At 44.2% G+C, this 23104-nt stretch overlaps 1 pseudogene; it reads left to right on the top strand.

Annotated features, from left to right (window-relative positions):
- Positions 1 to 23104, top strand: part of LOC136154632 (piezo-type mechanosensitive ion channel component 2-like) — a 51474-nt pseudogene that overhangs the window by 19898 nt on the left and 8472 nt on the right.

Raw genomic sequence — 23104 nt, 5'->3', positions numbered from 1 at the left:
TGCTTGAAGCCCGCTGGCTCCAAGCCCTACCGCCTCCTCCCACCAGCATGACTTGTTCATCTTCCTGATGTCTTAGCAGACAATGGCTGCTTCTGTTAATTTTTTCACGGGATTTTTATACTATAGATTTTAAAACTATGTCCCCCTCTATGCTGCTTAGACTGCTTTTAAATATTAATACCTGTCTCTCAAATTAGCCTATCAAGTCAGACTGCCCTCTGTCTTTCAGATTTAAAAAGACATGATGGTAGTTTTTCTAATACGGCTTTGAAGGTGTTCACGGTTAACAAAGGCCACTTTTATTTCTCTCAGATGATGAGGAGTATAGTCAGAGCTTAGATTTGAGTGAGACTATTCCATTTGGTGGAGAAGGAAATGGCAACCCACTCTAGTGCTTTTGCCTGGAGAATCCCATGGATGGAGGAGCCTGGTAGGCTGCAGTCCATGGGGTCGCTAAAAGTCAGATATGACTGAGCGACTTCACTTTCACTTTTCACTTTCATGCATTGGAGAAGGAAATGGCAACCCACTCCAATATTCTTGCCTGGAGAATCCCAGGGACAGAGGAGCCTGGCGGGCTGCCGTCTATGGGGTCGCACAGAGTCGGGCACGACTGAAGTGACTTAGCAGCAGCAGCATTCCATTTGAATTGAAACAAATGCTTACCAGTCTGAACACCAAGCACCGAGTCCCCAAGAGTGTCTTCTGGTTATGAGCATCTTCCCTGGAAGCTCCCCTCTGCAGCAGACTTTTAATCACAGCAGATCTCTTCTTTCTAGAGCAGTGCCAAGCAGCTGAATCTGTTAGGATGATAGACATTTTTATTCAGAAACACACAATGCAAATGTTCCATACCTTCAGATGATCCTAGAACTGCACATAAGAAGGAACGTGAAGCAGATTCTACCCCCAACAACCAAAGGGTGTGTGTGACTGAGGCCTTAAAAATGAGAGAAGTTTAACAAAATGTTCCCAATTTGTTTTCCTCCATCTTTCATCCAAAGGAGAATAGTGTATAGGGAAAAAATTCTGCTGGAATTACAATAGCTGTGCAGGTTACTCTCCTGGGTCATCCACACAAAAGTAGCAAGGTCAGATCCGAATTTCATTCTGGGATAAAGGCATTAAATATTACATACCTTGGATAACGCCAGGCTTCTCAGGTGGCTCAGTGGTAAGGAATCTGCCTGCAATGCAGGTGACCCGGGATTGAGCCCTAGGTGGGGAAGATCCCCCTGCAGAAGGGAATGGCTACCCACCCTAGTATTCTTGCCTGGAAAATTCCATGGACAGAGGAGCCTGGAGGGCTACAGCTCATGGGATCACAAAAAGTCGGACACAACTGAGCAACTAACACTTTGATAACACCATTTCCAAGGAATACTATTTTTCATGAAAATAATTCATGACTTAATAATAGCTGTCAGTTCTCAAATTTAATAAAAGCAGTTCTAATTTCCTGTTTATGATTGCCATATGTTTTAAACAACAATTTAAAATAACTCTGTACTTAAAAAAATTGGCTTTGCTTTAGGATACATTTGCAAGTTGCTGAGAGGAAGTATTTGTTCTGTACTGACTTCATTCATTTATTTTATTTATCTCATTATTTATCTGCTTTCCAGAAGCAAAACAGACATAAAACATTTCCGACTTTGCAATAACCCTTGAAATTCCTGATAGTCAGGGATATGATTGAACTCAGCCCCAACTAGACATTTAAAAAAAATAAATTTATGTATTTTTAATTGGCAAATAACTGCTTTACGACATTGTGTTGGTTTCTGCCTTACATCAACATGAATCAGCCATCGGTATGCATATGTCCCCTCCCTCTTGAACTTCCCTCCCACCTCCCACCCCATCCCACCTTTCTAGATTGTCGCAGAGGCCTTTTCACAGAAATTTGGTATCGAAGATTATGGTAAGAGAGGGTAGATTTCTTGAGGTTAATGATATTCATGAGCCTGATTTTCTAGAATGTTCCAGAAACTGCTTTTTGAGATGCATTCTAGGTCTGCCAGAGCTTGGTGTGAGTGGAGGATGTCCTGCCCCCTACAGTATAGAAGCTGAGGCCAGACTCTCCATTAACCTGGCTTTACTACGTGGGGTGCAGACACCTGACACTCCACCTCCTCCTGGCAATTCCCTGATTCCTATCATGTCTGTCTTCCCAGAGGGTTGGCTAAGGAGACCCCTGAAGCCTGTTCATCTGCTTACCCTGTGGTCCCACAGCTTCCATTTAGGAGCCCAGCCTGGTCACACTCACCCAGCACCCGGGAAAAAGAGCCAACCCCAAGCTGGTTTGGAAGAATGAAGGAAGAAGCACTTAGGGTTGCTTTTCATCCAGCAAATCCAGTTAAACGGAAGACATCTGGACTGGAGGGCAAAGGATGCAGAGTGAAGCCATCCCCACCCTCACTTGACCCTCTTCCCTCTAGGATATTGAGGGCAGTGTCAGCTCACAGGGCAGCCTTTCTCCCTGCTTCATCCCCTATGCAGCTGGGATGCTCCCCTCCACAGTTTCACCGTGATCCTCCCCCCTAGTGTGAATGTCACTGACCTTTTCCTCGTAGACTACGTCTAACTCAGCAGGGTGGGGACTGCACCATGTACTGACTGCCCTGCTTTCTCACTCTTCCCCCCTAGAGGCCTGGAGCATCACCTATCACAGCTGGCTGACCTTCATGCTGCTCATCTGGTCCTGCACTCTGTGGTGATCCGCAACTGGAGGAAGTACGCCATGATCAGCTCCTCCTTCATGGTTGTCTACGGAAACCTGCTGCTCATACTGCGGTACATGTGGAGCTTCGAGCTCCCCGAGATTAAAAAGGTTCCGGAGATTCTTAAAAGTCTGTTCTGTACTTCTGTGTCTCTTTTTCTGTTTTAGAAACAAAGGAGCCGGGGGAGCTCGCCTCAAAGGTAAGTGGGCATGGAAACAAGGGGACAGGATATTCAGACCAAAACACAGTAATCAAAACAGTCGTATCCAAGCAGGAACATGCAAAAGTAGGTTCCAAATATTCAGTGCTCCTTGAAATCATTATTTTTCCCCTTTTCCCTCAAGAAAATGTTGATATAAACATGTGGGCACTTAGAAAACTACCTTTTCAGCTTCCAGAAAAGAATGGGAGGATGCAGGGACTCTGTTTGCTGGGATGAAATGTTCTTTTACCCCCTCTGTGGATTTCTTCAAAATAAGGAACATTGTTGAAATAATGGGGCTCATAAGAGAAATACATCTTCCTCTTCTACTTGTGCTGAGGTTCGAGGCAGGAAGGAGACCCTTGACCCACGTCAGTTTCTAGCCCAGGTGGTCCTGTGCATCTTCCTGGAGTGTCCCAGGCATGAAGGCACCCCGGCGCTGGACTGCACTCCAGCATCCTCAGGAAGGGAGGCTTAAAAGCTGGTGGCTTTCAGGTGCAATGTACTGGGTGCCTGACTGTCTGGAGTAGACAGGTTTATGCAGTGTGCTCCCACTGAAGGGCAGGGAAGCATAGTCATGATTGAACATGCTTACACTTCAGAAGGGTGATGCTCTGATCCTTATTGTCTCCTTCCAGATCCTGTTAACCATCACATTCTGACTACTGCTGAGATAGCACCTCACAGAGCAGAAAGCTCTCCAAGAAAAGGAAGCTCTTCTGTCTGAGACCAAAATCGGAAGTCAGGAAAGTGAAGAAAAAGGTGATTAGTACTTGCAATGTGACCAGAAGAAGGGCCCCAGAGGACATCACTGGAGGGAGGCCAGGCGTGGATGATCTCATGCCAGGGCTGAGTTACTGCCCACATGGGTGTCCACTGGAGCTTCAGGGACCCTTGGCCATTTGACCCACACAAAAGTGATCCCCATTGCAGGGCATTTCCTGGATTCTCCAAGGTCACAGTTACTCAGATCTCCCAAATTCAAATCCTCTTGCCTTTTCAAAAACAAATGTACCAGAGTCAAAAAAAAAAAAAAAAGGAAGATGATGTTTTGATGATCAACTCTGTAATTTTAGACCTGCTCCATGGGTCAAATGAGAGTCACTTGCTCCCTACCCGCCTGGATGTGCCAATAAATACAATAAAATTTAATACTCGTTGAACAGGTTGGAGACCATTAGTGAGGCATGTAGCACTGTCAGAAAAGGAAGCCGTAAAAGTTGTCAGAGGCAGGACTGGTAACTTTCAGATTAACCCCATCAGGAGGAAAAAACAAACTCATCTTTTTCTTATAGTTTCTCATTTAGACCTAAACATTGGTTGTTTTTCAGCAATGGACGTCTTTAAGGTTTGAATCTTGACTATTTGAGTTTGGATGTCTCTGTTAACACAGAGATTAAATTCACCAGCTACTTTATGTAAAGAACAGTTCATTTAAGATCAACAGTTGCTCCAACCTCTCACCCCACATGCATTCCCCTCACTCTGTGGATCTCCTGGTCATTCGAATAAGTTATTCAAACAGTAGGTCACCTTAAGACCACAAAGATGAGTCCTATGTGTTAGCATATTTTAAAGTAAGACCAAATAAGCTTTTATTTCTAATGCATAAGACTATCTTAAATTTGGCTAAATTATAATTAATCCTGAAGCCTAATTTAAATTAAACTATATTTGGCTTTAACTCTAAATTTTTTAATTCGATAAAATCATACTCTCTGGTTAACATTATTACTAATAACCCAGATTCAATAAAATACTGTGAAAGGCACATTGTAAGGGATTTGATTTAGGTCATACCTGAATGGTGTAGTGGTTTTCCCTATGTTATTCAATTTAAGTCTGAATTTGGCAATAAGGAGTTCATGATTTGAGCCACAGTCAGCTCCCGGTCTCGTTTCCACTAGATTTGTTCATAGTGATGCTTCCTAAGGCCCACTTGACTTCACATTCCAGGATGTCTGGCTTTAGGCGAGTGATCACACCATCATTATCTGGGCCGTAAAGATCTTTTTTTGTGCAGTTCTTCTGTGTATTCTTGCCACCTCTTCTTAATATATTCTGCTTCTGTTAGGTCCATAACATTTCTGTCCTTTTTAAAGTCCATCTTTGCATGAAATGTTCCCTTGGTATCTCTAATTTTCTTGAAGAGTTCTCTGGTCTTTCCCATTCTATTGTTTTCCTCTATTTCTTTTCAATGATCACTGAGGAAGGCTTTCTTATCTCTCCTTGCTATTCTTTGGAACTCTACATTCAAACGGGTATAACTTTCCTTTTCTCCTTTGCTTTTCACTTCTCTTCTTTTCACAGCTATTTGTAAGGCCTCCTCAGAGAGCCATTTTGCTTTTTTGCTTTTCTTTTTCTTGGGAATGGTCTTGATCCCTGTCTCCTCTACAATGTCACGAACCTCCATCCATAGGCTTTAGGAAGTATCACTACGAAAAAAGCTAGGGGAGGCGATGGAATTCCAGTTGAGCTATTTGAAATCCTAAAAGATGATGCTGTGAAAGTGCTGCACTCAATATGACAGCAACTTTGGAAAACTCAGCAGTGGCCACAGCACTGGAAAAGGTCAGTTTTCATTCCAATCCCAAAGAAAGGCAATGTCAACCAATGCTCAAACTACCGCACAATTGCACTCATCTCACATGCTAGTAAAATAATGCTCAAAATTCTCCAAGCCAGGCTTCAGTAATACCTGAACCGTGAACTTCCAGATGTTCAAGCTGTTTTTAGAAAAGGAAGAGGAATCAGATATCAAATTGCCAATATCTGCTGGATCATCAAAAAAGCAAGAGAGTTCCAGAAAAACATCTCTTTCTGCTTTATTGACTATGCCAAAGACTTTGACTGTGTGGATCACAATAAACTGTGGAAAATTCTGAAAGAGATGGGAATACCAGACCAGCTGACCTGCCTCTTGAGAAACTTGTATGCAGGTCAGGGAGCAACAGTTAGAACTGGACATGGAACAACAAACTGGTTCCAAATATGAAAAGGAGTATGTCAATGCTGTATACTGTCACCCTGCTTATTTAATTTATATGTAGAGTACATCATGAAAAATGCAGGGCTGGCTGAAGCACAAACTGGAATCAAAATTACCTGGAGAAATATCAATAACCTCAGATATGCAGATGACACCACTCTTGTGGCAGAAAGTGAAAAAGAACTAAAGAGCCTCTTGATGAAAGTGAAAAAGTTGACTTAAAGCTTAACATTCAGAAAACAGTGATCATGGCATCCAGTCCCATCACTTCATGGCAAATAGATGGGGAAACAGTGTAAACAGTCACTGACTTTATTTTTTGGGCTCCAAAATCACTGCAGATGGTGATTGCAGCCATGAAATTAAAAGACACTTACTCCTTGGAAGGAAAGTTATGACTAACCTAGACAGCATATTAAAAAACAGAGACATTATTTTGCCAAAAAAGGTCTGTCTAGTCAAAGCTATGGTTTTTCCAGTAGTCATGTATGGATGTGAGAGTTGGACTATAAAGAAAGCTGAGCGCCAAAGAATCGATGTTTATGAACTGTGGTGTTGGAGAAGACTCTTGAGAGTCCCTTGGACTGCAAGGAGATCCAACCAGTCAATCCTAAAGGAGATCAGTCCTGGGTGTTCATTGGAAGGACTGATGCTGAAGCTGAACCTCCAATACTTTGGCCACCTGATGCAGAGAGCTGACTCATTTGAAAAGACCCTGATGCTGGGAAAGATTGAAGACGGGAGGAGAAGGGGACTACAGAGGATGAGATGGTTGGATGGCATCACCGACTCAATGGACATGAGTCTGAGTAAACTCTGGGAGTTGGTGATGGACAGGGAGGCCTGGCGTGCTGTAGTCCATGGGGTCGTGAAGAGTCAGACATGACTGAGCAACTGAACTGAACTGAACTGAGAGGCACGTTGTAGTCAGAATCTGAAATTGTCATAGTTTTGGTTTGTGTTATTGTTGTCTGTTTATTTCTCTTGATCCTGCAGTAATTATAGCTTTTGGACATTGCAAGTGAAATAGGTGTTATGAAAAGCTTGTATAAAAGTATTACAAAATGTGTTTCTTTTATGTTTCAGGAAGATTAGGAAAATGGACTATGATTAGTTCTATAAATTCTGCCTTGTTTATTAGAACTATCTAAAATAATTTAAATTGTATGGTAATGCCTAAATTGTGTGGCACCGATATATCATGGGTCAGAGTGTGTGGCTCTGATCCATGGACTGGCTCCTCCTAACAGCAGGGTCTTCTCTCTTGAAGATGATGAACAGGATGTACAGGTGGACAGCAAGGCTCAGGAGAAGGAGGAAGGAAAGGAGCAGAAGGAGGAGCAGCAGGAACAGAGAGAGGAAGAGGAAGAAGAAGAGGTGGATGAACAGGATGTGATGAAGGTACTGGAGAACCTGGTGGTGGCCCTGTTCATCAAGTACTTGATCTACATCTGCAGGGGGATGTTCTTCTTCATCAGCTTTGAGGGTAAAATCATGATGTACAAGATCATCTACATGGTGCTCTGCCTCTTCTATGTGGCCCTATATCAGGTGGGTGCTTGTGTCCACCGTTAACTATCCTCATGTCTGTCCAGGGGTATGCCTGAGCTCCCTTTGGCGAGGCACTGAGTTACTGTGACCTCATGAACACATCGTGTAAAGGGGTTGATGAGATTCAAACAATACAGGCTAGGAATCATAAAATGAGGAATGAGCCCCTTCCACCTGTTCACTAATTTGAAATATTATGTTCTTAAAAAGTCAGAAAACTGGTTAGGGTGGCATCCTTGTCTTGTTCTTGACCTTAGAAATGTCCATTGACAGATGACTGGATAAAGATGTGGTATATTTATACAATGTAATATTACTCAACCATAAAAAGAATGAAATAGTGCCATTTGCAACATGGATGGACCTAGAGATTATCACACTAAGTGAAGTAAATCAGACAGAGAAAGACAAATACCATAGTATATCACTTACATGTGGAATCTAAAATACAGCACAAATGAACTCATTTCCAAAACAGAAACAGACCTACAGACATAGATAACAGACTTATTGTTAACCTAAAGGGAAAGTGAGAGTAGGGATAAAATTGGAAATTGAGATTAACATATACATACTACTATCTATAAAAGAGATAAACAAAGACCTACAGAATAACATAGGGAACTATACCCAGATTTTGTAATAACCTATAAAAGATGTATAAACATATAGCCAACTCACTTTTCTATACACCTGAAACTAACACAACATGCGTGTGTGCCAAGTTTCTTTGGCTGTGTCTGACTGTAACCCTAATGACTGTAGCCCGCCATGCTCCTCTGTTCATGGGATTCTCCAGGCAAGGATACTGGAGTGGGTTGCCATTCTTTCTCCAGGGGATCTTCCTGATTCAGGAATCAAACCTGCATCTCCTGCGTTGGCAGACGGGTTCTTTACCATCTGAGCCACAAGGGAAGCCCTCAGATTCCAATCTACATCATCCCAACTCTACAAGCAACACAGCTTCAAAAACTAAATGAACTTGACTTTGCTTTCAGACATCTGTGAATGGAATCACCTGTCTTTGTTGAATGGAGCAGGTATTTTTGTGAGTTTTCCCCTAACATGCTTTTCCCCCATTTGTTGACTCACAGGTGAACTATGAATGGTGGAGGCGGATCCTGAAGTACTTCTGGAAGTCAGTGGTTACCTACATGATGCTGGTGCTCATCTTTATATACACATATCAATTTGAAAATTTCCCAGGCCTGTGGCAAAACATGACTGGACTGAAAAAAGAAAAGTAAGTAACTGTTCTGGACAGCAGGGTGGAAAGTGACCCATCAGGTGAAGTTGTGAGAGTGTGTTGTTCCAAACACGTTGCCGGGAAGGAAGTTTTAGTAAAACCTCATGTCATCACTGGCTGTAAGTTCCTCCAGAACAGAACACATTGGTCTTGGTTGTTTGGGGTTCTCATGACCTAGGCCTGAGCTTTGGACACATAATAGATACTCAATAAGAATTGACTGGAAAGTGAATTCTCAGCCCCTTATTAATGAAATGGCTTTTTCTAGTGTCTGTTTCCTGTGAAGCTCACCTGCTTGGCTCCTCAGAGTCACACGTTCTCCCTTCCTAACAGGAGGCTCATAACACAGAGCATCAGCCTCCCTCCCTGATGGAGCTGGTGCTGAGATTCTAAGCAGTTGTTTTTCAGTTGCTAAGTTGTGTCAAACTATTCGTGATCCCCTGGATTATAGCACACCAGGCTTCCCTGCCTTCACCATCTTCCAGAGTTTGCTAAAACTCATACCCATTGAATCGGTGATGCCATCCAACCATCTCATCCTCTCTCATCCCCTTCTCCTTCTGCCCTCAATCCTTCCCAGCATCAAGGTCTTTTTCAGTACATTGGGGCTTCCCATCAGGTGGCCAAAGATTTGAAGCTTCAGCTTCAGCATCAGTCCATCCAATGAATAGTCAGGGATGATTTCCTTTAGGATTGACTGGTTTATCCTCTTGCTGTCCAAGGGACTCTTAAGGAAGTGGTTGACCATGGAAACTAGCAGTGATGAGCTCCTTCTGATGCATGAAATAGATAGGACTCTAGCCTTTTCTACTCTGCTGCTCTAAACTTCCTAAATTCCTTTAGAAATCGAACCAGAACTGGGCATAGTGTCCAGAGGAGGAGACATAGAGTCAAGTGTCCAGAGAAGGAGGCATAGAACTGAGCACCTTGCCTGAGCCAGATACTCTTGTGCACCTGAATATCAACAGGAAGCCAGAGGGAGTCTGAATCCTGTGGAATTTACATTCTAGGACAGGAGACAAACCAAAAGGCCTACTTTATGTCAAATAAATTACAAACAGACACATCTGTGAAGGAAACAAAATCAGGCCTAGATAGTGAACAGTGGGGGCACAATAGCTAGAGATGGAGTGGTTCAGGCAGATTTCCCTGAGGAGATGCCATTTTTAATTTTTGGCTGCACCACCTGGCATGTATAATCTTAGTTCCCTGACCAGCACAGATTTACCATGTCCTCGGCAGTAAAAATGCTGAGTCTTAACCACTGGACTACCAGGGAAGTTCCAGGAGATGTAGTTTAAACTCCTGAAGAATAAGAAGGAGCTTGTCTTTAGAAAACTGAGTTGAGAGCTCAGAGGTGGAAGAACATTCCAGGAAAAGAGAACAGCAAATGCAAAGGGCCTGTGGCAGGACAGGGTTTGGTGAGTGAGCTGAACAGCACGAAGGCTCACCTGCAGGGAGGCTGGAGGTCAGCCAGGCGCCTGAAGGTGCAGGGCCCCTAGGTGGTGATGGTTTGTGTCTCATTCTCGGTGAAATGTCTACAAGTCTTTAAAGCACCCTTGCCTGGCTGAGAAAACAGTGATGTGTGGGGGCCAGAATAGACACAGCCAGGTGGTCAGTCAGCAATGGTGGGGAGGTGGGGTGTCCTGTGATCGAGGATGGCAGTCCCACCTAGAATAGGAGGCACTAAAGAGGGAACAAGAGCACAGATTCAGGAAATGAGAGTGAAGGAATGTGGATGGTGGAGACAGGAAAGTGTGGGGGTGAGGGGGCATCCTGACTTGGGCGTTTTGCACAAGGTGGATGATTGTGCCAGGGAAGACCAAAGTGGGGAGGGGGCGAGAACAGCTTAGCTGCTTCAGGAACATGGGGAAATGGAGACTTCTGTCTTGAAAATGTTCAGTGTGAAATCACCAAAAATAGCCGAATTCCAGTGGACATTTGGGTGAGTGAGCCCACTAGGGGAAACCCGCCCTGTTTCACAGGCTGGAGGACCTTGGCCTGAAGCAGTTCAGGGTGGCTGAGCTGTTCACACGCATCTTCATCCCCGCCTCGTTCCTCCTGGTCTGCATCCTGCACCTGTACTACTTCCACAACTGGTTCCTAGAGCTCACCAATCTGAGTCCATCCCCAGGAGGAGGACAGTGCCATCTATAGGTGAACTCATACAAGTGCAGCCAAACCCTCCTGTCCTCTCACTGAGAATCTCAACCTGTACTTGCCGTGACAGTCAGTCTCTGAGTGGGAAAAAATGAGAAAAAATGTGGAGTGTTTGATGGCACTTTATGAAACAGTAGGTAGTGACTTGGGTTTCCTAGGTGGTACTCATGGTAAAGAACCTGCCTGCCAGTGCAGGAGACATAAGAGACACAAGTTCGATCCCTGGGTCAGGAGGATTCCCTGGAGTAGGAAATGGAAACTCACTCCAGTATCCTTGCCTGGAGAATCCCATGGACAGAGGAGACTGGTGGGCTACAATCCATGGGGTTGCAAAGAGTCGGATATGACTGATTGACTTAGCATGCACGTGGGTAGTGATTTATGACATTTCATGGGTGATCTTGACAGGCGTGTGAGTTGGTCCAGAGGAGCTGTGCAGACTGAAGTTCCCTTGTGGTGGTGATGTGTCTTTTGTATCTGGTGTAATGGGGTATTTTTAGAACCATTTAAAGAATCTGGTTAAATTCAGAGGGTGAGTCTTCTGTTGCACTGACAGGCAGTAAGGAAGCCTCTATGAGTAAAAGCGTAGTACAGAATTCTCCTTTTCATTTCGGGAAGGAAGGACCTCGGCTGTAATATTCTGCCATCTGCAAGTAACCAGAGTAACATTTAAGGAAAGAGTGAAGGCAGTGATTCCTGCCACCAGTTCTCTGTTGCTGTCTTCCATCAATAAATACTAATACAAAGTGTTTCCAAGCAGCCAATGGGATCCGTCTCACCCTGGCCATGTGCATAGAGCCACAGCGGGTCAGCACACATCCTTAGGCCTGCTCCATCTCGGGAACATTACAGGCATTCATCTAATGAGCCTTGATACAGATTTTCCTCTCTGCTTCACATAGTAGCCTGTGATCCAGCTCCTGGAAAACCCTTGTTGCATAGATGAGGGAGCAAAGTGCTGCCTTCAGAGGAACACAGACGCCACAGGTGAAAATTCCCCTGAGTTCCTTCTCAAGGGGAACAGTGAGTCCATGGAAAGAAGATGAAGCAGTAATTCATTAGGCATAGTTCATGAAATGTCAGACTGCGAACATTCTGCTGTGCTAGGGGGTTGTTGTTGTTCAGTCGCCCAGTCATGTCCAACTCTTTGCAACCCCATGGACTGCAACACACCTGGCTTCCCTGTCCATCACCAACTCCCAGAGCTTGCTCAAACTCATGTCCATCAAGTCAGTGATGCCACCAACCATTTCATCCTCTGTCGTCCCTTTCTCCTCCCATCTTCAATCTTTCTCAGCATCAGGGTCTTTTTCAATGAGTCAGCTCTTCACATCTGGTGGCCACAGTATTGGAGTTTCAGCATCAGCCCTCCCAATGAATATTCAAGGTTGACTTCCTTTAATATTGACTGGTGAAATTATGGAAAACTGAGAGTGTTGAACAGGGTTTCCTTAAGTACGTAAACATGGTTTAATTATGTGGGTTCTGAAAAAGGATAGAAGCCTCCTATCAAGATGTGTCCTCCTGTTTTCCTCCACTGTCTGTCCAGCCTGTAACCCCCTCACCTGGCTGGAAAGGAAGGAGACCCATGGTCTGGTCGGTCTGAGGCCATGACTGGCCCTCCTTTGACCAAGGCTCAGCCCCTAGAACCCTCTGAACTGTTACTTTTCTAAGAGAACATAAAGGGCGAGGCAAGAATGAGTAATGTCAGCAGTATGTATGGTTTGGGGTCATGGGGTTTCATTTTTGCTTCTATGAAAAGAGTTTTCTAGGAATTCAAGGAGTTCCAATGACTCATCTGAGTTTGGTAGTTTGGGATTTCATGCAGGAGTTTCATATAAAAGCCCCCAAATTTCTACCTGGAGCGTGGGACGTGTATCCCATCTTTTTCACAACTCTTTTCCATTGTAGTGTTTTCCTTACTAGTGATTTTTAGTCCCTAGGACCCTAGTAAGTGGCTATATTAGAGTCAAAATGATGAAGAAAGAGGTCTTCAGAATTGGATTGACTGTCATGCTTTGCCTTCTCTGTTCCCACTCCCTGGTAGATGCTACACCAGAAAAAAAAAAAATTCCCAAACTAGGAATGATCAGTATGTTTTAACCCTTGAATTGATTCTGGTCCTGTTGTTTCTGTAAACAGCCAGCTATCCTTTGCCTGTTTGTCTGTTGTTTGTGTGGCTTTTGTCTGCCCTGTAGTCAAGTGTCACTTGTGTCTGAAGAAGAATTCATCATGTAAAGCCCTCGAGAATTTATAGTTAGCATTATGAAAAATTTTATAACAAATCTTATGAGAAACTATTATTTTGTCTAGGTTAGCATTGTCAGGAATACCATTTCCCTTATATATTGATAAAATAGGCACTATAACATAATTACAACATAATTATTATATAATAAACACTTAATAGTAAGGTACTGAATGCCCATTCCTTATTTAAATATCTGTGACTGCCACATGTCAATAATTTGTTTTAGAAAGTACTGTGATGCATAAAGAAATAGAATGACTTTTTTAACTTTCGTTTTAGAAGAACCTCAGAAAATAGTATGTTGAATACGGATACTCAAAAGATTTTATTTTTTTTAATTCTGGAGAAGGAGCAAAAATTAATGTTTTACATGGTATTTTATTTGATAAATGCACTCTGGATATTTAAACCTTAGAGATATCTGACCGGGCATGTGATTCTTTGGGGGAGGAAGGGAGGAAGAGGCTGTTACTGTCAAGTGTTTTCAAGCTGACTCTGTCTGACTTCACGGTGCCACTGAACCTCGCTGTCCGGACACTTCACAGTGCATGAAAGGTGTTGGTGACACACCTGGTGATGCAGAGCTTACAGGACACAGTCAGCTCCTTCTCTCTGGCTAACACTCTCCTCTTTCTCTCTCCGACTGTCTCCCTGCTGCTGCCTTGCACTTCCCACATAGCCATGCCAAGGTCAATGGGCGTGTGTATCTGATAATAAATAGGTGGGTACTTCAGCATTTTCTCTCTTGACTCCTTTTTAAAATGGTCTCTGGAAGTGTTAGGAGAAGGCAATGACACCCCACTCCATTGCTCTTGCCTGGAAAAGCCCATGGACGGAGGAACCTGGTAGGCTGCCGTCCATGGGGTCGCGAAGAGTCCGACATAACTGACCGATTTCACTCTCACTTTTCACTTTCCTACATTAGAGAAGGAAATGGCAACCCACTCCAGTGTTCTTGCCTGGAGAATCCCAGGAGCAGGGGAGCCTAGTGGGCTGCCGTCTATGGGGTAGCACAGAGTCAGACACAACTGAAGTGACTTAGCATCAGCAGCTGGGAGTGTTAAGCACTTTATTAGCTTGTAAATGAAACTGACATCATCAGACAGTGGACAAGGCCTCCAGGTATGCTATGGATGTCTTTGGCAAACCCAACCATTCGGTGTTTGGACTGAATGGTGCTGCTGAGTGGACTGGGAGGTGACCGAGGGTCTTCAGCTGGCACTTGGCGTTGGTCACCCTTTGGTAGAGTTAGTCCTGGGCTTGCCTGCGAGCCCACCTCCCTCTTGAACACATAGTCGAGAGCTCAGCTCAAGAATCAGCTGGTCCACAAACTACCCATCACTGCCAAGTCCCTGCTGAGCATACTGGCCCTTCCTCTGAGTTCCCAGTGCACTTTCTCTTTGCTGTCACCTCCTGACACTGGCCTTCAGCCTGTCTTATCTCCCCCGCCTGCCGCCTCTGCCCCTCAGCCCCTGGGTCCCTGTACAATCCACCACAGGGCCTACATCTCACCTACAATGGGGGCTTAACCACTAGTGAATATTCCTCAATGAAGTGATAATAGGCACAACAATCTATGGTTAAGAGAAAATTAAAACACCAATTTCTTCAAATATAAGTCTACTTAAAAGAGCATCATATAGAAGGATGGTATTTTGCATGACAGATTTCACAACATATTTGCCTTCTGCCAAAAAAATGAAAAAGCCAGGTTGAGCAGTGTGCTTTAGATGCACATCACCCAGGCAGGGAGATAACACATGCTCATGACCACAGGTAACAGAGGGTGAGCTTTGACACCTGCTGTGTGTGGAGTTATCCTCAAGTGCCCAAAGAGAAGAGTCTTCAGGTCTAATTCACCAAAGCTCTTCTTACTTTATTGAGAGAATTAAAATATCCACTCCCATAACTTCATGTCATAAGTAATCAAGTCAGTAATTTAAGTAATAGAAGCACGTATTTCGCAATTAATCCACTTAACAAATAACTCTTGGAAAGATTTGTAGGTTTTCTACTCCACTCTCTTTCCTCTTAAGTAGAATGCTAAGGTTGATAACCAAGTAGCAGACCTAAGGAGGCAGAACTTCTAGAAGGAGGTGAAGAAACGTAGTGCATCTCTGTGGAGATCTTTATGGAAGAGGAATGAGGCCAGGTGTGTTCCCTTTGGGGCTGGTTTTGTGGGCAACGATATCAGTATTATCCCTCTTAACATAAAGAACCACACTGTATCTGTCTGTCTCTCCCTCTGCGTTTCTGATAAAGTCTTGACCATATGCTTTAAGAGGAGGTGGCTGGGGTGCCCAAGAGGCAGGAGTGGTTTGATGGGCTCTGACAACTTATACACTCAGCCCTTCGTATCCGTGGGTTCTGCATCTATGTATTCAACCAAAAGCATTAAAAAAAAAATCCAGGAAGTTCCCCAAAGCAAAACTTGAATTTGCTGTGTGCCAGTTACTATTTCCATGGCATTCAAATAGTATTAGGTATTACAAGTCATCTAGAGATCACTTAAAATATATAGGAGGATGTGCATAGGTTACAAGCAAGTACTATACCATTTTATACAAGGGACTTGAGCACCCGTAGGTATTGATGTCCATGGGGGTCCTAGAACCAATGTGCCAAGGATGCTGATGGTACAGAGTTGGCCTCCTGCTTTCCTTCTGAGGAAAAGTCCATGCCCATCAACCCTGAACTGACTCAGGAGTTCTCAGAATGACCTAGATGCAGTTATCTAAAATAATTAAAAACTTGAAGCATTCCACCATTATCTCAATCTTCTTTCCAGTGAACTCTCATTTTTGTCCGAATGCCCACATTTTAAGAAAAGTCAGAGCTGTGCCCTAGGGAGCACTCAACCTAATAAACCCTCTGTCCCTGCACAGCATGTGCTTCTGAAGGCTGCATGTGAAGTATGTCCAGTTTTGAAGGGACTTCTCTTGATTAGAATGATAGGGTGAAACTTTTATTGAGTCAATAAGCTTTCTTCCTCCCCAAATTTATTTCTGTATGCTCAGTGCTGTTTAATAAGGAGAATAATGTGTTTATAGATGGGATTTCTGATGAAAGAGGGGACATACCTATATCCGACTTCTGGGTCAATCACAATTTAGACTTGACCTTATAAGATGTGAGGTAGGGCTGTGTTAAGGACAGTGGCTGACTGATAAAATTCTGATGGTGTGAAAAATTGCAGGAAGTTCCAACTGAATTTGTAAACAGACTGATTTAGAATAGTTTAACAGGAGCAATGGTTATTTCTGCTACATATACACAAATCAGGGCCATTACACCTGATCCTGTGTACATGTGTAACTGAATCACATTGTTGTAATTAACACATAGTAAATCAACTCTATTTCAATATCTTTTTAAAATAAAAGACAGAGTAAGGAGCTTTGCCAATTGCCCTTGTTAGTAAGATGTCTAGTTGAGGCTTGAATCTAAATTTTTTTGATTCCAAACAGCATGCTTTTAACATTGTTTTGGATTGTCTCAGAAAAATGCTATGAGAAAAATGGAAGCACAGTGAAAGGATTCACACAGTGTCATTAAGGTAGAAACTCCAGCCATGCATAATTTCAATAAGATGCAGTTTAGGTACACAGATATTCTCAGGTGAATTATCTATCTTAAGAAAATAAGTAAGTACATACAAGTGGAAAATAATGATGTGGAAATCTGGCTATAATGTGGATCATCAAAGCCAAACTATAAGGTGAATTTTTGGGGAATTATACGATTTAATTAATTTATACTTTGAAGGATAGTTGTTTTACAATGTTGTGTTACTTTCTGCTGTACAACAATGTGAATCAGCTATATGTATGCATATATCCAATAAGAAGAAAAGGAAAAGAAAATAAGCAAGTACATGTCAGCACACTTTATTCCGCCAGACCTCAGAACATTCTTTGTTCATTAAATTAGCAATTTGTTTCTGACATTCTGTGATCTACTTGCTTGACATCTCTAAAAGGAATTGTTTTTGAAGGAGAACCTCTCTGAAAGTCCAAAGGCAATGTAGAATCTTGACCACAGTTCTCCAATATCACAGGCATTTTAAATACAAAACCAACAAGTTGCATATGAGCTTAGATTTTTATCTAGCTAGACTTCTACATTTTGTTAAAAAAAAAAAAAAGTAAAATTCCAGAGATGTGAAATTGACTCAGAGCCCGCAGTATTACAGATACAATAACATTAGTCAATGCCTGTCTTGTGACAGTCAGGTTGAAATGAATACTTTATTGCAAATGAGGAGGACTACCTGCATTATCTGTAATAAGCCTTTTCCTAATGTCTACTTTATTGCCCAGAAACGTTCCTTCAAGCATTCATTTGAATATGAATAAAAAGATATGCTCTTTAAAAATTGAGGAGCAAGATCATACTCATTACTATTTGCTGTGAGCTAAGCTGGACTCCTGAGAGTCGCTGAGCTCCCTAAGGCTACAGCCCCCTCAGCCGCGCTCCTGCACTCTTCACAGGAGATCTGGTCTGGCAGCTTACCTGGTGCCCAAGGATGGGGTGTGTTGCAGGCTTCTTACCCCTGGAAGCATTTGCATCCACTGCATAATGCTTCAGATGGCCACAGGATGAGATTAGTCCATGCAAAGCTTGCCCAACATTACACATTATCTGAGAATTAAAAAAAAAAAAAAATCCCTCCTTAAACTGTGAATGACTTGATTCCTAGGGGATGGTTTGCCATGTTTCTAAGAAAGCATGACCTGTCTTACCTTAGTAGTCTCTGCGTTCTGCCCTTTACCACTGCAGCGCCGTTCACTCTCAGATCAGCTGCCCAGCTCAGGGCCCCCAGTCAAAACACACTGTGGCCGCCATCCTGGAATGCACATGGTGTTAGGGTCCCTGCACCCAGTAGAAGACTGTAGCATGATGTGTGATCTCTGACTCTCCTTATAACTCTTCTGTTCTCATCTCCTTTTTTTTCTTTCTATTTCCATTACTTTGAGCAGCATCAAGAAAAACTTACCAATCCACCACAATGAGTAAGTGCCTCTGTGAAGCCTTGAAATTCTTGCTCTACAGGATGCCATTTTATGCTTCTCCATCCTAAACTCTGACCATTTTTTCCTGAGGGGAAAAAAATGTCAAGTTTAGGTGTTGATAGCTCTCATGACTGACTCATCACTAGAATCTGAATTGAAAGAGCTCACCAAAGCTGAGTTTACAGTTCATATTTTAGAAAGAGCTTTAAAAAATAAAAAGTGACCAGACACTGACAAGCCCACATGCCAGGCTGCATAGTGACTTCCATTTTGTTCATCCTCCTCCACATGCCCCTCACTCTCAGCTCCCAATGCCCTTCCCTCCCTGACTCTGCTGCTCTCTGCCAACAGGCTGGCCCTCCCCGAGTGAAGCCTTCTGGACTTCGCCATGATGAAGCTGACTGCCAGCCTGGAGGTAGCAGAAGTCAAACAGCTGGCTGGGTCTGGGGAGGAGACACTGGGGGGGATGCCCTGCAAAAGCCAAGAAGGGTGGGCCTGGCAGGGACAGCGAGGATGAGGATGAGGATGAGGAGGACAAAGAGGAGGAGGAGATGTCAGGTAAGCTGCCCGCCCAGGAACCGCTCGGATGCTGACTCACAGGTGGAGGAAACAAAACGCTGACTTGCTCCGAGTGAATAAAATATATACTCAATATAAGTATATAATAAAATATATATTCACTATATGCTCAATTATATACTTGACCCAGACAGAGAGCTAGAAACTGTGGGAACAATCCATACAGGTCAGGTTTCCACTTACAACTACACACATGTCCTGCCTTGCAGATCTGAGGAACAATTGATACTTGGTGATTGACCACCTCACAGTGTTGCTTCTGTGGTTCCTGGAGGGCTTCTACCAGCTGCAGACGTCCCTGTGGTGGATCCTGGAGCTGCACATCATCAAGATCATATCCTCCTACATCATCTGGGTGTCCATGAAGGAGGCAAGTGACACTGTTCTGTCTTCAGGCCAGACCAGCCAGGCGTCTGCTCAAGCTGGAGCCCCAGACCGCTCGGACTTAAGGTCCCCACGCTTAAGGGCACCGCTCAAGTGTGTTCTCTCCCAAGAGAGGTTCCTTAAACTCCAGGTTGAGCCAAGGATCCCCCGGGTGTCCTCCCAGAAGCCTGTTCACCTCTGTAGTTTCCCATTGTGATGTTACTTAATATCACCTGGTTGTACACCTGTCTGCATACAAAATGTATATCTTAACACCCATGGCTGTTTCTTATACATAAGAGTTCAGCCAGCCTTTGCTCAGTTCAGAGGAACTGAATCAGTCAAGTTGCCTAAAAACATCTAGGTTTTTAGATGTTGTGCCATGTGACATATTTCTGTCTGCAATTCCAATTTTGTATTCTCAAGTGTCTCTGTTCAACTACGTGTTTCGGATTTCCTGGGATTTCACTCTGCCATACGCCAAGCTCCGCTGTCTGGCCTCCAGTGTCTGCACTGTCTGGACATATGTGATCATCATCTGTAAGATGCTGTACCAGCTGCAGACCATCAAGCCTGAGAACTTCTCTGTGATCTGTCCGTTGGCGAGCCTTGGAGACGGGGGTCTCCTTGCCTGGCCTTCAGGGAAGGCAGGCAGACCTCGGGGGGCCCACATCCCCCAGCACTCACCATCAGGCTTTCATTGGTTCAGTGAGTTGGAGGTGTCCTGACTCTGTCTCTCCTAATGCTGGCTCCTTCTGAAGTGGGTCCTCCCTCCCCATCACTGAGTCCATTTGCTTAAAGCTGAAGGAGACTAGTCTGAACTCTCCTGACTGCGGGGCTATCTCTTACTCCTTTCTTCTTTTCAGGCAAATGAAAACCAGATGAAAATACCCCTGCACCAGCTGAACTTGTCTCTGTTCTACAGTGCACCCATTGACCCCACGGAATGAATGGGCCTCAGGAAGTCGTCTCCTCTGCTCGTCTACCTGAGGGTAAGGCTTCCTCATCCTTAGCATTGCCTCTGCCAAGTTCACTTCTGCAGCCCTTTCCCTGGAGACCACTCACCTCACCTTTGAGAGCAGCCTCATCCTTTTACATGGGGTTTTAAGTCATCTCCAAAACACATGAGTGAATATTAAAATCGGTATTGAACTGTGCTGTAAAGAAATCAGCTGAGTAAATTGAGATTCGTTGAATAGAGTATGACAAATATATTCACTGGAATGTTATGAAACCACTCAAAGACTGAGGTAGATTGATGATATTATCAGACACTGAAATATATCCAAAATATATTATAATGTTGAAAAAAAGCAAACTTCAAAACAGGATACATAGAATGATGTCTTGTAGGCACAAAGAAAAAATATTGAGTAAATTACAACAAATGGTCAGAGTAATTATTTCTGAGAAGTAAGTGTAGCATGACAAGAAATGTTTGCTCTCTAAATTCTACATATTTTAATCAATGGCATCTATTATGTTTAGAAGTAGCCACATATAAAGAGCGTGTCTTTGAAAAATGAATTCTGATTGCAAATAGTTGTAACAAACATAAGGAAAGCAATATACTTCAGATTATTCACATGTTACTATGATGGATAGTTTGAGCATTTTACTTTGATGGATTATGCTGATAATGTAATTAAAGCCTTTGTACTCAACTCCTGGAGTTTGAAAGTGTACTAAGCATCTCCTCTCTCTCTTGGTGTAGATTTCTGGTTTTTTGCTCATATGACCAATATTGTTTGCAACATACAAATGATGTCTACCATTAAGAGCTGTTACAAGGATAAAACCAACTCAATATTTGCAAGGTGTGATTAGAATAATGTCTGGCACATAAATGTCACCTATTTTATATTATTATTTTGTAGTATGGTCAGCATATTTTTCACTCTACTGCTCTCTCTAGCCAGCTTTTAGAGGTACTGTGTTCAAAACTTGCTAAGTTGAGCCCCAGTCTGCAGCTCAGTCTCTTTCCCAGGGTCCCTGTAGGATGCTGTATGAGATTTTCTCACATTTCGTTAAAGAGAAGACTGGACAACCCTTCTGAATAACTGGACCCAGCTGTCTGGTTCGGTGGTACTTTTTCTGGATCTGGTGTGACCATGGCCAGTCATTGGTATAGAGGTTCTAAATCCTGTTATCGTGAAAATTAGCCTGATTTGCAAACTGGAGATGACTCTACCCTTGTTACCACAAAACAGGGAAAATGAGCATTAAAGTCAAGACTATTTCATGGATGTGGGATCTGATCACACACTGTCCCTTTAGACACCCACAGTGAAATTAGATGGCTTTTTGAGGAGACTGTAAATGACCACGTGGCAACACATGTATTTTTCTTGTTTTCTAGAACAACCTGCTGATGCTGGCCATTCTGGCCTTCGAGGTCACCATCTACCACCATCAGGAGTATTACCAAAGTCAGAACAACCTTTTGACCCCCTTTCTCTAAAACCATCTTCCACAACATCACAAGACTCCGCTGGATGATGGACTTGTTAACTGTGCCAAGTATTTCATCAATTACTTTTTCCACAAGTTTGGTCTGGAGGTGAGTTTCCTTGCTGAGCTGTTTTCTTTCTCTTTTCTCTGAAAATTCCAGTGGCTGCTTTCAGCCAGGTGGCCACTAGGGCTTTGTGGCACGTCTCCACACCCTGGTTTCTGCCTCCTTGGGATCCAGGGGTCTGGGGGGAGCTTCCATGGCAGGGTTCCTGGCCTGGTGGAGAGTCTCCAGGACTCAGTGCCTGTCCCCTGCTCTGCAGCTTGCCTCTTTCATCCTCATGCAAATCTGTTTTCTCATGTCAGCTAACGTGATCGACCAGTGCATAGACTTCTACACTGTGATTCACGCCCGCTGGCTGATTGCCATCCTGTACCAGCACGGGAGGAAGGCCATCACGGAGATTTGATCCACCCAAGTACTGCTGCTTCCTGGCTTGCACCATCACCTTCCAGTATTTCATCTGCACCGGCATCCCCCCTGCCCCCTGCCGAGGTGAGTCTCCCCCACACCAGTGCTGGCGCTGGGAAGGAGGGAACTCAAGGGCATGAGGGGCTCCCTGACCAGCTCCTCCCACTCCACCCCCTGCAGACCACCCCTGGAAGTTCAAGGGTGCCAGCTTCAATGACAATATCGTCAAGTGGCTGTACTTCCCTGACTTCATCGTTTGGCCCAAACTTGTGTTCCTCTTGTGTAAGTGGGGAGCTGGGGTCCCACCTGATCATCTTTCCCTAGTGGTGCATTCCTGCCCCCCCTCCCACCACACCCCTGCACATACAGTCTGGACAGGCTGGTCGGCCCTGTTATGTCTGCAGAGTTAATACCGTGTTAGCATTCCAAACACTTTTTTCACTTTAGTAATTTTATCTCCTGCCACATACCCCCACTATCCAGCCCCAAACACCTGTATGCACTCACCTTTTGGGGGTGCTGTAGGGGTGGATGGGCCTGGTCTGGGGGAAGCAGTTGCTTCTTGCTGCCACCATGGACATAGACCTACAGACTGGACAGGGTAGCTGGAAGGACAAGGCCAGACCACAGATGCTTCTGTTCCACCAGATGATTTCATGCTGCTCCTGTGTGCCTCGCTGCAATGACAGATCTTTGAGGACAAGAATAAGGCTGCCATATGGATCGTGGCAGGTGACAATGTAGAGATCTGCCTGAATCTGGACGTGGCCTCATTCAGCCAGCACAACCCCATGCCCAACTTCATCCACTGCAAGTAATGCGGCCACCCGCGGGCAGCCCCTGAGAAGGCATGACCCCGAAGTCCATGCCTCCAGCTCCCCTGCCTTTCCTGGGCACTGACCCGCTGATTGCACCATGAAGCCAAGAATCCCAGGGCCAGATGGCTTGGTGATCTGGAGGTCAAACCTCCTTGTTATCCTCCATCTTCCATGGACATGCCTAGGGCAGTTCTGGGGAGCAGATGCCCTTGAACCCCAGGACAGCCTGGGCCTCACATGCTCCCAGGGCCCCCAGAGGTCCTCCCCGGGGCATGTTGGCTGGTGTTTCC

This window comes from Muntiacus reevesi, chromosome X (genome assembly GCF_963930625.1).
Source record: "Muntiacus reevesi chromosome X, mMunRee1.1, whole genome shotgun sequence".
Classification (NCBI taxonomy): domain Eukaryota; kingdom Metazoa; phylum Chordata; class Mammalia; order Artiodactyla; family Cervidae; genus Muntiacus; species Muntiacus reevesi.
Note: the sequence above shows the minus strand (reverse complement) of the source record. Positions and strands in the feature narration are given on the sequence as shown.